Consider the following 15,784-nt stretch of genomic DNA (forward strand, 5'->3'; position numbering starts at 1 on the left):
TGATACCTTTACTTCTTCTTTTCCTATATGGATGACTTTTATTTCTTTGTCTTGTCTGATTGCTCTGGCCAGAACTTCTGGCACCACGTTAAATAAGAGTGGAGAAAGATGTCAACCCTGTCTTGTTCCTGATTTAAGGTCAAAAGTCCTCAGTTTTATGCCATTTAATATGATGTTGGCTGATGGTTTATCATATATGGCCTTTATCATGCTGAGAAATTTACCTTCTATACCCATTTTGTTGAGTGTCTTAAAAATAAAGTTGTGTTGTATTTTATCGAATGCCTTTTCTGCATCTATTGATAAGATCATGTGGTTTTTGTTCTTTGTTTTGTTGATATGGTGTATTACGTTAACCGTTTTACATATGATGAATTTTCCTTGAGATTCTGGGATGAATTCCACTTGATCATGATGTATTATTTTTTTAATATGTTGTTGTGTTCGATTTGCCAGTAGTTTGTTTAGTATTTTAGCATCTGTATTCATTAGAGATATTGGTCTGTAGTTTTCTTTTTTTGTGCCGTCCTTGCCAGGTTTTGGTGAGGGTTATGTTGGCCTCATAAAATATGTTTGGAAGTATTGCTTCTTCAATTTTTTGGAAGATTTTGAGTAGAATAGGAACCAAGTCTTTTTTGAATGTTTGATAGAATTTACTAGTATAACCATCTGGGCCTGTACTTTTATTTTTGGGAAGGTTTTTAATAGTTTTTTCTATTTCCTCACTGTTAATTGGTCTGTTTAGGCTTTCTGCTTCTTCATGACTCAGTCTAGGAAGGTTGTATTGTTCTAGAAATTTATTTATTTCTTCTAGATTGTTGAATTTGGTGGCATATAGTTTTCTGTAGTATTCTACATTAATTCTTTGTATATCTATTATGTCTGTAGTGATTTCTCCTCTTTCATTTTGGATTTTGTTTATATAAGTCCATTCCCTTTTTTCCTTGGTGAGTCTATCCAAGCGTTTGTCAATTTCGTCGATCTTTTCAAAGAATCAGCTTCTTGTTTTATTAATTTTTCTGTAGTTTTTCTGTTCTGTATTTCATTTATTTCTGCTCTGATTTTTATTATTTCTTTCTTCATCTGGTTTTGGGTTGTCTTTGTTCTTCTTTTTCTAGTTCCTTAAGGTGTGAAGTTAAGTGGTTCCCTTGGGCTCTCTCTTGTTTGTTCATATAGGCCTGAAGTGATATGAACTTGCCTCTTAATATTGCTTTTGCTGCATCTCAAAGATTCTGATATGTTGTATTGTCATTTTCATTTGTCTGTATATATCTTTTGATCTCTGTGCTTATTTCTTCTTTGACCCATTCACTTTTTAAAAAGTATGTTGTTTAATTTCCCAATTTTTGTGGGGTTTTTTCCCTCTTTTTTGCAGTTGAATTCTAGTTTCAAGGCTTTATGATCATAAAATATGCTTGGTACAATTTCAATTTTTCTGAATTTGCTGATGTTATTTTAGTGGCCCAACATATGGTCAATTCTTGAGAATGTTACATGTACACTAGAGAAAAATGTATACTCTGTCACTTTGGGATGAATTGTCCTGTAGATGTCTATCATATCCAGGTGCTCTAGTGTTTCATTTAAGGCCAATATATCTTTATTGATTTTCTGTTTGGATGAACAATCTAGAGCCATCAACGGGTGTATTGAGGTCTCCAAGTATGATTGTATTTTTGTCAGTTTTTGTTTTTAGGTCAATAAGTAGCTGTCTTATATTTTTTAGTGCTCCTTGGTTTGGTGCATATATATTAAGAATTGTTATGTCTTCTTGATTCAGCGTCCCCTTAATCCTTATGAAATGACCATTTTTGTCTCTGAGTACTTTTGTTGTCTTGTAGTCAGCATTATTCAATATGAGTATTTCTACACCAGCTTTTTTTTTAATGTTATTTGCTTGGAGTATTGTTTTCCAGCCTTTCACTTTGAATTTGTTTTTATCCTTGTTGCTTAGATGTGTTTCTTGTAGGCAGCATACAGTTGGATTTCCTTTTTTAGTTCTTTCTCCCACTCTGTGTCTTTTTATTGGTGAGTTTAACCCATTTACATTTAGTGTAATTATTGACACTTGTGGGTTCCCTATTGCCATTTTATAAATTGCTTTCTGTTAGTTTTGTTTCTTGTATGATTTTTCTCTTATGTTTTTCTATCATTTACTTTTGTATGTTTGTCATCCATACTTCTTTTTTCTGTTCCTACCTTTTATAAGTCATGTGCTTTTGTGGTGGTTTTTTCAAGGGTGGTTACCATTAAGTAATGAAAAGAGTACCTACCATATTCTTTGTAGTGCCCTATCTTTTGAGTGTTTCTGCACTTCATCGTCCTTTGCTACCATTAATCTTCGTCCTCTCCCCTCTTTTGTTTTTGTTATTGTCACAGTTTAAATTTGGTTTTATTGTGTTCTTGGTGGAGCTTTTACTTATGGTTTTGTTTTGTTTTGTTCTCTGAATCTGGTTGGAAAACCCCTTTAGTATTTCCTGGAGTGGGGGTTTTCTGATGATAAATTTCCTCATCTTTTCTGTATTTGTGAATGTTTTTATTTCTCTTCGTATTTGAAGGATAGTTTTTGATGGGTATAATATTCTTGGCTGAAAGTTCCTCTTTTTCAGGGCTTTAAATATTGGGGTTCACTCTCTTCTAGCTTGTAGAGTTTTTGATGTGAAATCTGATGATAATCTAATAGGCCTTCATTTATATGTTGTATTTTTCTTTTCCCTGGTTGCCTTGAGAATTTTTTCTTTGTCATTGGTTTGTGCCATTTCATTATGATGTGCCTTGGAGTAGGTTTGTTGTGGTTAAGAAAACTCGGTGTTCTGTTTGCTGTGTTAATTTGAGGCTTTAGTTCTTTCCACAGGCTTGGGGAGTTCTCATGTATTATTTGTTTGAATATATTCTCCATTCCATTTTCTCCCTCTTCTCCCTCTGATATACCTATTATTCTTATGTTATTCTTTTTGATGGAGTCAGACAATTCCTGTAGGGCTTTCTCATTTTTTTTTTTAATTTTTGAATCTCTGTCTTCTCTCTGTTGTGCATGAAGTTGCTTGTCTTCTATGTCACTAATCCTACCTTCTATCTGGCCTGTTCTATTAGCTAAACTTGTTACCTTGTTTTTCAGTTCATGAATTGAGTTTTTCATCTTTGTTTGATTTGTTTTTATAGTTTCAATTTCCTGGGTAATATAGTCTTTGTGTTCATTGAGTTGTTTTCTGACCTCCCTAAATTGCCTTTCTGTGTTTTCTTGTATATCTCTGAGTATTTTTAGGATTTCTATTTTAAATTGTCTGTCATTTAGCTCTAAGGTTTCCAATATATTAAATTTTTTCTCCATAGATTTTTCCACATCTATCTGTGCTACTTCTCTATTTTTTGTATCCATGATATTTGATTTCCTTTTTCTTAATGGCATCTTAGGGTGGTCTTTTAATAGCACTAATGAAAATTAATAAAGAATAGAAAGTATAAAATAAAAAAGTAAAAAAAATGGAAGAAATAATTGGAAAAAACACACACACAAAAAAACAATAATAATTTATTATTCCCTCCCTTTTTTTTCTTCTCTTCCCCTCCTCTCCCCTCCTCCTTAGAAAAATACCATGATGAACTGTGAATTATATTATGCTAAATGGAACAAAAACTGCCTATGACAGAGGGCCTGAGTTGGGGGGCAGTGTTCAAGGAGCAGAAAAGGAAGTAGGGACCCACAAAATGAAAAAAGTAAAAAATTTGGGTGAAGTATAAAATGGTTTGCTTGTAAGTGCTGGTCGACTAAGAGATATAATGAGAGGGATAAGAGGGAAACAAAAAAAAAACTATTGTATTAAGTGGAGCAAAAACTAAATAGAATGGAAATTCTTGGTTGGGAGGAATGCTAATGAGTTAAAAAGCAAGGTAAAGTCACCCAAAATGCTACAAAAAAAACACTTGAGTTTCAAGTTAAATAATTTGTTCATGATTGAGGACTGAATGAGAGGAAAAGTAAAAGGAGAAAAGAAGAAACTAATAGAGAGGGAGAAATAAGAAAAAGGGGAAAAGGGAAAGAAGAAAAAAACAAAAAGAGGGAGAGAGAGAGTTAAGAGTTTTGGAGTATAACCCTCATGGGGAGTAAGAAAGAGGAAAAGAAATAAAATATAACACTTATGAGTAGTGCAGTTCAAGAAGAGGACAGTTAAGACAGGCAGAGAATAAAAGGACCAAGGTGGAAGAAATAGAAATAATAATAATAAAGGCAAGAAGATGAAATAAACAAAAAAATAGTAGAACAAGTTATAATGTCTGTGGGTTTTTCTTGATTTTGAGAGGTTAATTTCTGCTTTTTTCTTTCCTCTCCCTCTTCCTGGTCGGTGACTCTGTACCCCAGGCTCTGCCCCTGTGGCACGCTTAGGTAGAGATTTGTAGTTGATGAGACTCTATGGCAATGTCATATATTAGGCTTCAGTCTCGTTGGTAGTCAAGGCTTGTTAGCGTTTGCATGCTCCGACAATGAGAGAGTCCATTTTCTCGGAGCCTTTCTCCTTGTCTCTCTTTCCGGAATTAGCAGCCTGATGATCCAGCTGTGAGGCTCCTGCTGCCTCTGCCTGGGAGTAAGAGGCTCAAAGTGTTGGCAAATCCCCACTCTATCCCCACTCAATGCAGGGCTCTGGGTAAAGCTCTGGCAGTCAGAGGCACCAGTGTAATCAGAGGGGGTTGGGAGCCAATTGCTCTCAAGGTGACTTTCTATGAGCCTCCAGGCCTGTTCAGCAGCCTAGCACTCTGTAGGACCACTCTCCCCAGGCTTTCCGCACTTTGTAACCCGTTTTGGCTGGGAAGAAGATGCCCTAGTGCTTCCTGCAGTACAGGAGGTCTTAACATCTGCCAAGTCCCTCTTCTTAGTGTATATCTCTGAGTATGAAAGCTCTACCAATCAGAAGTTGCCCCCACCCCTTTAGCAAGAGGCACTAAAAAATATCATGCCTCTTGTCTTAGATCTCTGAACTGAGAGAGATCTTGTCAATTAGAGCCATGTAGGTCAGTTGGGAGGTGAGCAGCCTGTGGGTTAAGCTAATTTCAGCGACTGGATCCGTAGATCTGCTACAGAAAGGACTGCAAGCTGCCTGCACGCCCCTCCCCCGACTCTTGATTGTTAGCTTGAATGGCTGAGTGAGGCGCCCCACCCACCCAGAGAAGCTCGGGTGTAGGGAAGTTCACTTTGGCGCACTACCCACATACCACTGGCACCTTCTGCTTGCTGCACGCGCATTTGCTTGTGGCGTGCACGTTTGCTTGCATGGGCTGATTCACCACAAGCACACTCTTTTCTCAGCTTGAACAAACGTCTGTGCTGCAGCCTAGCTTCCTCCACATCCTTAACCCCCCTCCCTGACTTTCAGTTCCAAGTGAAAGCAGCCTTTGCTCAGGTTAATGAGGAAGGCAGAGTGTTTCTTTGTCCGACTTATTTCCTTCAGGGTTGATTATATATTTAGTCAATTTTTTGCTCGACCCTACCTTCTCCTTCAGTGTGTGGAACTCCCAGACACTCCAAGGATAGATTTTTCTGTCTCTGATTGATGAACTTGTTGACATTTTGGGGAGATTTGTCGGTTGCTCTCCTCACAGCGCCATTTCTCTGACGTCACTAGCTGTAGTTTTTTATAGTTTCTTTTCTTTACCAAGTTAAAGAAGTTCTTTTAAGTATGGTGGTTCCTCAAAAAATTGAAAATAGAACTACCTTATGACCCAGCAATCCCTCTACTGGGTATATACCTAAAAACTCAGAAACATTGATATGTAAAGGCACATGCAGCCCCATGTTCATTGCAGCATTGTTCACAGTGGCCAAGACATGGAAACAACCAAAAAGCCCTTCAATAGAAGACTAGATAAAGAAGATGTAGCACATATACACTATGGAATACTACTCAGCCATAAGAAATGATGACATCGGATCATTTACAACAAAATAGTGGGATCTTGATAACATTATACAAAGTGAAATAAGTAAATCAGAAAAAAACAAGAACTGTATTATTCCATACATAGGTGAGACATAAAAATGAGACTAAGAGACATTGATAAGAGTGTGGTGGTTATGGGGGGGGGAGGGAGAGAAATAGGGGGAGGGGGAGGGGCACAAAGAAAACTAGATAGAAGGTGATGGAGGTCAATCTGACTTTGGGTGATGGGTATGCAACATAATTGACAAGATAACCTGGACATGTTTTCTTTGAACATATGTACCCTGATTTACTTATGTCACCCTAGTAAAATTAATTTTAAAAAGGGGAAAAAAAGGTAGAAGGGGGAGTTGGATATTGCATTAACTACCTTGCATATCTGTCACAAATACAAAATATCTTTTAAAATAAAAAAAGTTCTTTTAGTATTTTTTGAGTATTTTTTATGAACGTTAAATTTTTCCAAATGCTCTTTCATGTTGATTGATGTAATCATATAATTTTTTTCTTAGTGTATTAATATGGTAGATTACACTGATGTAAATTAAATACTGAAACAACCTTACATCATTGAAATAAAACCCACTTAGTTGTGTTAAAACTTATTTTTGCATATTGTTGAATTTCAGTACTGTGTTAAGGATTTTGCATCTATATTCATAAGTGATACTGGCAGTTCCTTCTTTCTTTCCTTCCTTCCTTCCTTTCTTCCTTCCTTCCTTCCTTCCTTCCTTCCTTCCTTCCTTCCTTCCTTCCTTCCTTCCTTCCTTATCTTTCTTCCTTCCTTCTTCCTTCCTTCCCTCTTTCCCTTCCTTCTTTTTCCTTCCCTTCCCTTCCCTTCCTTTCCCTTTCCTTTCCTTCCCTTCTCTTTTCTTCCTTTCTACCTTTCTTTCTTCCATTTTCTTCTCAATTGTCTTTGTCTGATTTTGTCAAGACAATACTAGTTACCTCCTCTATCATTTCTGGAAAAAAAATGTGTATAATTGGTGTAAATTCTTTACACACATACTGGAATTTGCCAGTACCCATTAAATTTTCTTAATAAGGCTGTTCAAGGTATATATTTCAAATTGGATGAGTTACAGTACTATTTTTTGAAGAATAGGTTCATTTTGTCTTAGTTGTCAATTTATGTGTGTAGAGTTGTTTATAGCCTTACTTTTTTATTATTTTGGTGCCTACGGAATCTGTAGTGGTCCCTCTGTTTCATTCCTGAAATTATTAACTTGTACATTGTTTCTTTTTCTTCTGTCTGTCTTAAGAGAGATTTGTAAACTTATTGATCTTTTAAAAGAACCATTTAGTTGTTTTGTTGCTTTTTCTCTAGTATTTTTCTGCTATAAATATTGATTTATGCTTTTATCATTACCATTTCTTTTATTTTCCTTGCTTTGAATGTATCTTACTCTTTCTAAGTTCTTGAGGTTAGACTATTGATTTGAGTGGTTTTTCATGTCTAATATATGCAATTTAGTACTATAAATTTCCCTCTCTTTGTTGCTTTAACTGTGGTCTACACACTGTGATAAATGTTATTTCCATTTAAAGTATTTTTTAAATTTCTCCTTAAGCTTTCTCTTTGAGTTATAGATTACATACAGTGTGTTGCTCTGCTTCCTGTTATTTTTATTTTCTTGATCTTTATTTTGACTTTATGGAACCAAGAATATACTCCTTTAAAAATTTATTTATAATTCAGCATATAATCTATTTTGATGTATGTTCCATGGGAACTTGAAAAACTGTGTATTTTGCTGTTGCTGGGTATAGTGTTCTATAAGTGTAAGTTAGATTCTATTTTTTGATGGTATTATTGAGATATCTTATATCTTTGCTAATTATCTAGTTGATCTGTTAATTCTTTAGTCAACAGTGTTGAAGCCTCCAACTATTATTGTGAATTTTTTCATTGCTCTTTTTAGTTCTATCAGTTTTTATCTCATATAGTTTGCAGGTCTATTTTTGGTGTGTGTACATTTGATTGTCTTCTCAGTGAACTGACACTTTTCGTTATATATCTCATTTTCTATTTTGTAATTTTCTTTACTTTGAAGTCCATTTATGCTTTCCTTTGATTAATAATTATATAATATATTGTTTTTTATTTTTATTTTTAAACCTATCTTTGTTGCTATATTTGATGTGAATTTCTTTTCTTTTTTTTTATAAATAAATTTTTATTTTAATGGGGTGACATCAATAAATCAGGGTACATATATTCAAAGAAAACATGTCCAGGTTATCTTTTCATTCAATTCTGTTGCATACTCATCACCCAAAGAGAGATTATCCTCTGTCACCTTCTATCTAGTTTTTTGGGTTTTTTTTTTGGTATTTTTCTGAAGCTAGAAACCGGGAGAGACAGTCAGACAGACTCCTGCATGCGCCCAACTGGGATCCACCTGGCACGCCCACCAGGGGGAGACACTCTGCCCATCAGGGGGCGATGCTCTGCACCTCCGGGGCGTCGCTCTGCCGGGACCAGAGCAACTCTAGTGCCTGGGGCAGAGGCCAAGGAGCCATCCCCAGCGCCCGGGCCATCTTTGCTCCAATGGAGCCTCGGCTGCGGGAGGGGAAGAGAGAGACAGAGAGGAAGGAGAGGGGGAGGGGTGGAGAAGCAAATGGGCGCTTCTCCTGTGTGCCCTGGCTGGGAATCAAACCCGGGACTTCTACACGCCAGGCCGATGCTCTACCACTGAGCCAACCGGCCAGGGCCTATCTAGTTTTCTTTGTAACCCTCCCTCTCCTCTTCCCCCTCTCCCTCCTTCCCTCCCCCTGCCCCCCATAACCACCACACTCTTGTGCATGTCTCTTAGTCTTGTCTTTATGTCCCACCAATGTATGGAATCCTGCAGTTCTTGTTTTTTTCTGATTTACTAATTTCACTCCGTATAATGTTATCAAGATACTACCATTTTGTTGTAAGTGATCCGATGTCATCATTTCTTATGGCTGAATAGTATACCATGGTGTATATGTGCCACATCTTCTTTATCTAGTCTTCTATTTTTTTTTACAGTGATTAAAGCCTTTAAGCAAACTCTTGGCCAATACAGCAAGAATCTATAAAAGAGTAGTGTCCTTAACATGTTCACCAAGTCCTAGTTGGCCCCAACACCATGCCAAATCCCTGGAAAATGCCACCCAACCCCAGTTCAGTCTGTTAGGAGCTGTCACAAGGAGCAGGAGTCCAGGAAAAGTCCACATCCAGGAAAAGTCTGCATGGCACTGGAATTGTTCTTATAAACAAGATTTTGTTGGGCCATGTCACTATAATCCATTCTGTCAATCTGTCCTTTAATTAGGGTGTTTAGATTATTTATAAGGGTAATTAAAGGTAAATTAAGGCTGAGTTTGCTTTTCTCTCTCTGTTTTTATTTTCATTTTTTTTCTTGCTGCTTTAATAACTTAATTTTTTTAGAATTCCATTTTTATTTAGCAGTATCACTTTTGCGTGTCTATTTCTACAGATTTTTAGTGGAGATGCTGCTGCACTAATGCCACATGTAGATAGAAGGGCAGATTCTCCACAAAGCCTCCATCAATACATAAGGAAGGTGGGCCTGGAATTTCTAGCTCCCCTTATGGTCTCCACTGACCATGTGGTCAAGGTGGCTTCATTACCATTGGGTGATGGTAAAAGTCCAAACTTTATACTAGACATCTGATTATACCATCCAGGGGGGAATGTGAGTATCCTATTACTTTTGAGTGATGGTAGAATTCCAGGCTCCTCTCATGACTTCACTCACAATGGGGGGGAGGTAGTGTTGCCTTGTTACCAGCTGGGAGGACTAAAAGTTCTTGCTTTCTACTGGCCTTCCATTATACCAACCTAGCAGGGTGTTGGGTGCCTTTTAACAGCCCCCTGAAGATAGAAGTCTGAGCTCCTCACTTGGCCTTTCCTGACAAAGGTGCACATAGGGCCACAGTTTTTTCACCAGCACTTGGTTAAGGTAGAGAGCTTATTATGTAGAAAATTTCTGCCTTTCTCTGTTCAGCTCTTAATGCTGAGGTGTGTAGTTAGGTTTCTAAGCTTCTCCTTTACTTTTTTGGCTCATAATTTTTTTTTCTGTTTGTCATAAAAATGTAAGACTAAAATATTAATACGTTTCAGTTTAGTTCTGTAATGTCAGGAATTTTTCAAAAAAATTAGAAGATGGACTGAAGCTTTTTCTTTGTGAAGAGAGAACCTGGATGCCACTGTGATTCATGTGGGTTAAATAAAAAACAAGTTGTCCCTTTCCTGTCCTTTAGCTAGAGCAAAACAAGCTTTTATTGAGACTGTTATTTTTCTCTGTGCCTCAGGTATTTCCAGGTTGCAGACTTCCAAGTCTAGAATGTATAGGTTAAAAAGAAAACCCAGCAAATGCATCACCATGTTGTTCCTCAGGTTCTGAGATTCCAAGCTTGCCTTCCTCTTTTCTTTACCTTTCAGAGTCTGTTTAAATTTCTTTTCATTTGTTTTATATATATATATATATATATATATATATATATATATATATGAACAAATATCTCCGTGTATGGTTTATTTTTTCATTCTCTTAAGAGTTCCTTTCAAAGAACAGAAATTTTGATGTTCAATTTGTTTATTATGTATTATGCTTTTGGTGTTGTATTAAAGAAATCTTTGTCTAATTTGAGGTCAGCATGACTTTGTCCTGTTTTCTTCTAGAAATTTTGTAGTTTTAGGTTTTTCATTTAGGTCTGTTATTCATATTGAGTTAGTTTTTTTAAGATATGGCATAAAGTATAAATTAACGTTAATTTTATTTATATTGCTATAAAATTATTTTATCACTATATATTCAGAAACTTATTTTTCTCTACTGATTTTCTTTTTTCTTTTTTCCAAAAATCCATCATCCAGAAATGTGAAGCATACTCTATTCCACTCATCGATGATGATTATTATTATTAAGGGATAGGTGGGGAGGCAGAGAAACAGACTCCCGCATGCAGTCTGACCAGGATCCACCTGGCCTCTAGGGCGCTGCTCTGCCCATCTGGGGCCATTTCTCTGTTGCTTGGCAAACGCGGTATTTTAGCATCTGAGGTGAGGCCATGGAGCCATCCTTAGCAACTGGAGCCCACTTTACTTGAACCAATCAAGTCTGGCTGCAGAAGAGGGTGAGAAAGAGACAGACAGAGAAAGAAAAGGGGGAGGGAGAAGGGTAGAAAAGCAGATGCTTGCTTCTCATGTGTGCCTTGACTGGGAATAAAACCCAGGACTTCCACACGCCAGGCTTGTGTTCTAACACTGAACCAACCTGTCAGGGCTAAATTCATTTTTTTTTCTATCTTTTTGCAAAGCCACACTATTTTTATTGCTTCATATTTCCTTATAACAAATTCTAAAATCAGTTGTTATCCATTCAGTATTGGTCTTGTGTTTCAAACTTGTTTTTCCTGACCTGTGGTGGCACAGTGGATAAAGTGTCAACCTCAAAAGCAGAGGTTGCTGGTTTGAAACCCTGAGCCTGTCTGGTTAAGGCATATATGGGAGTTGATGCTTCCTACTCCTCCTACCCTTCTCTCTCTTCTTTCTAAAATAAATACAAAAAGAAACTTGTTTTGATTATTCTTTGTTGAATTTTATAATAAAGTTATTTGTGGCCCTGGCCGGTTGGCTCTGCAGTAGAGCGTTGGCCTGGCGTGCGGGGTACCTGGGTTCGATTCCCGGCCAGGGCACACAGGAGAAGCGCCCATCTGCTTCTCCACCCCTCCCCCTCTCCTTCCTCTCTGTCTCTCTCTTCCCCTCCCACAGCCAAGGCTCCATTGGAGCAAAGATGGCCCAGGCGCTGGGGATGGCTCCTTGGCCTCTGCCCCAGGAGCTGGAGTGGCTCTGGTCGCAACAGAGCGACACCCAGGAGGGGCAGAGCATCGCCTCCTGGTAGGCAGAGCGTCACCCCCTGGTGGGCGTGTCGGGTGGATCCCGGTCGGGCGCATGCGGGAGTCTGTCTGACTGTCTCTCCCCGTTTCCAGCTTCAGAAAAATACAAAAAAAAAAAGTTATTTGTAATTTTAATTCTAGCTTGTTTTTACATGAGGGGAGTGGGGAGAGGGAAGAGAGAGAGATTTCATTTACATATACCAACAGTATAAAACTATTTTTCTGTTTACTATTGTAACTTACATCATAGTCTTCCCTTCTGGTTTTATTTTTCTTCTTATCAGTCCTAAAGTAGTTATTTAAGTAAGAATCTATTTTAGTAAAATCTTCTAGCCTTTGAATGTCAGAAAATATTTTATTCATTCTCAAAATATAATTTTGCTTGGCACAGAATTTAATGTTGGTGGCTAATTTTAATTAGAATTTTGAAGATATTTTCAACTATGTCCTGAAGATTTGCATTACAGATATGAAGTCTGTACTTAATCAGTATATGTCATATATCATCAAGGTCCAGAGCTGAGAAAGCAACTTGAATAGGGGACATTTACTATAAAGATTCATTAACTGTGACAGGAGATTAGAATATCAAGGAATTGGATAGTGAGAAGAAAGGCAAAATATAAAAATTACAAGAATAACAACTATTAGAAGCTGTTTCTAATGCCAGGGTTGAAATTCAGACCTTGTTGAACCGTGAACATCCACGACTCACTGCCTGACAGAATTGTGTTAGAGCCACATTGATAAAACCTTCTGAAGATCCATCTTCTAGGGTGCCAAAGAAAGCTCATCTTGGAGAGTTATGCCATCAGAGGCACTCTGCTATGAAATCACCTATGTAGTAAGGGTTAAATTTTATCAAAGAGAGAACTGGCTTTTCCCCTTGGCTCTTGGGATGCTTTCTCTAAGACCTTGGACTGTCCTGCCCGAAAAGAGTATCTTTGTTTACCATACTGGATGGTCTAACAATGTGATATGGGTGCTTTGAGCTATGTAGTATCAACTTAACCTCAGTAAAGGGTGGAAACTAAGGTCAGCAAAGCAAATGGTGAACTATGTCTATGTGACCTAGTAAAATCTCTGGACACCAAGGCCTATATAAACTTTATGATTAGCATATTCATGACATATTGTCAAACATCAATGCTGAAAGCAGTTAACACTGATCTTGACTTCACTGGAAGAGGATGCTAGGATCTCTGGGTTTAAAACTCTCCGGAGCCCTGGCCGGTTGGCTCAGTGGTAGAGCGTCGGCCTGGCGTGCAGAAGTCCCGGGTTCGATTCCCGGCCAGGGCACACAAGAGAAGTGCCCATCTACTTCTCCACCCCTCCCCCTCTCCTTCCTCTTTGTTTCTCTCTTCCCCTCCCGCAGCCAAGGCTCCATTGGAGCAAAGTTGGTCCGGGTGCTGAGGATGGCTCTGTGGCCTCTGCCTCAGGCGCTAGAATGGCTCTGATTACAGCACAGCGATGCCCCAAGATGGGCAGAGCATCGCCCCTTGGTGGGCATGCCAGGTGGATCCCGGTCGGGTGCATGCAGGAGTCTGTCTGACTGCCTCCCTGTTTCCGGCTTCGGAAAAATACAAAAAAATAATAATAATAATAAAAAATCTCCTGAAGTCAACCTCTTCTCTTCAATGATTTTAATCTACATTCTTTTGTGTTAATTAACCATAAATGTAACTATAACACTTTTTAGTGTTCTGATACTACATCTCGTGAATTATCAAACATAAAGTTGTGTTTGGAGAGACCTCTAAACTTGTAATTGATATAAGAAGTACAAATAGTTTTGGGAGTTGTTCCCTAATTTTGTACCACTCAAGAGGAGTACGAAGGGAAGCACTGATTGGTGCTACTACTGAAAACTGCACACTGCAGAATTGGGGTGCTGGCTGCAGAAGTGGGGTGCTGGTAAAGCCATCTCTAGTGTAGGAGTGCAGCACGGAGAGGCTGTTTGCACTGTATTATAGAATCTGGGATCTGAGAAACCTGCTGCTGTTGCAGGCACCATGTTCTGGGGAAGCCATCTTTGTTACAGGAATGGGCTGTGTACTGCAAGAGCAGAATGTGAAGAGCACACTGAACCAGGAAACAAAACCTCTATATACTGACATGTTTCTCTAGCGCCCTTATAGACAATGTTTAATATCATGCCAATGGGCAAAGAAACATATTGAAGAGTGTCTAACTCTAGTTTTGCACAGCCGGTAAGGAAGAGTAAATTTAAAACTGAAAAGTTATGCTATATAGTTGCCACAGATTTCAATTTGTTTACAGTACTTTCTTTGGTAACTTTTAAGGTTTTTCTAAATTCTACAGTTAAAATTCTACAGTTTTACTATACTATTTTTAAGCCCTCTTCTCTTCCTTTTATTTCCCCTTTCTTCATTCCTTCTTTTCTTTCATCATTGTTCCATTGTTCATATTTGTTTGGCACATAATGAGCCAGTTAAATTGAGGATACACATTATTATTTATGTCAATAAAATTAACATATATTATCCTTTTGCTTCAATCCCATTTTTTTCCTATTTATTTCTTCTAAGATTGACACTAGGAAGATCTTAAACACCGTTTTCTATCTTCAATGTCTCTTGTTTTCCTTTATTTTATTTAGTTTCTATCTCTCTGTGATGCACTCACTTTGAAAGAATTTTCTGTGTTTTGTTCCAAGTACAAATTTTCTCTCCATATATGCCAATCTGCTATTGATAGTCTACTGAGGTTTTAGTTTTATGATTAATTTCCACTGACCTCCACATTTGTTCATTTTAAATACTTACTTCTTTTTATCCCATATAATTTTGTGTTATTGGATTTCTTCACAAATTAGGGATTTAAAATACATGTAATATTCCCATTTCATTGATGTAAATTCTTCAAATTATTTCTGTGGTGAGTTTTTGTAGGATTTGTCTTCCTTATGTGTTCTATAACTTGTGTTTTAAAGATAATTTTCAAGTTCCTAATAGTTTAACATAATTGCCTATTGGCTTCAATCTTGACCCAAAGAATGCCACATTCTGAATAAGCTTTTTGCTTCAAGGTTAGTTTGGAGTTCCAATTGCATGAGCAGAGCAGTGTTTCACATGTTTTTATTTCCTTTGGAAAATCAACTTATTCAGTGCATGTGGGAAGCCTCGATAATCAAATATCTGAAATTTTCTTTACAAAAAAAAATGAGATGAAATGCTGTCCTCCTCACCTTTCCATCATATTCCCAACAATTCTGGGGGACCCTTCCCCCTAGAGAGCACTGTCCTAAGGAATAAAACTTGTGAACTACTGTCTAAAGAATTTTGAGATTTTGCAAAAATAAGTTCACTAGATATATATACATGTTTAGTGTGTGATATAGCTGAAACATCTTGACGTCCCTGGATGACAGCCATCTCATTGAAGTATGTGCAGAGGACTGTTAGGGAATTATATCAGGACAGGCAATGTTTCAGATGCAAAATATAGTATTTAAATGAAATGTTGAAAGGATAGATGTATTCAGATATTGAGTTTACAGAAGATATTAATGAAGTGTCATTTCTCAGTGCTGTGTGTCAGAGAAAAAAGAACATACAGGTAAAGTTTATTAGTTTGCAAAATGGTGTGACTCCAGTGTTTACCAAAAATTGAGCTTTCATCAAATCTATTATATTGATATATTTTCCCATTACTTCTAAATGTGAAGACTGTTATTGCTTTTAGTTATAAAAGCTCAAGATAGGTATATGCTGTTACATAGCCATGTGACAAATTGAGGAGGTAGTTGCTTCTTTTGTCTGATAATGTGAAAACTAGCTTCAATTTGAAGATTCTCACATAATGAAATTCACACATTTGCTCAAGAAGTGTGAGATTTCCAACTAGTAGATTAAGTTCAACTGTTTTTTTTTGGGGGGTTTTTTTTGTTTTGTTTTTTTATACAAGCAGATTCAGAGATCAGTTCATAATTTTCT

The sequence above is a fragment of the Saccopteryx leptura genome, chromosome 8 (genome assembly GCF_036850995.1).
Source record: "Saccopteryx leptura isolate mSacLep1 chromosome 8, mSacLep1_pri_phased_curated, whole genome shotgun sequence".
NCBI classification, from domain to species: domain Eukaryota; kingdom Metazoa; phylum Chordata; class Mammalia; order Chiroptera; family Emballonuridae; genus Saccopteryx; species Saccopteryx leptura.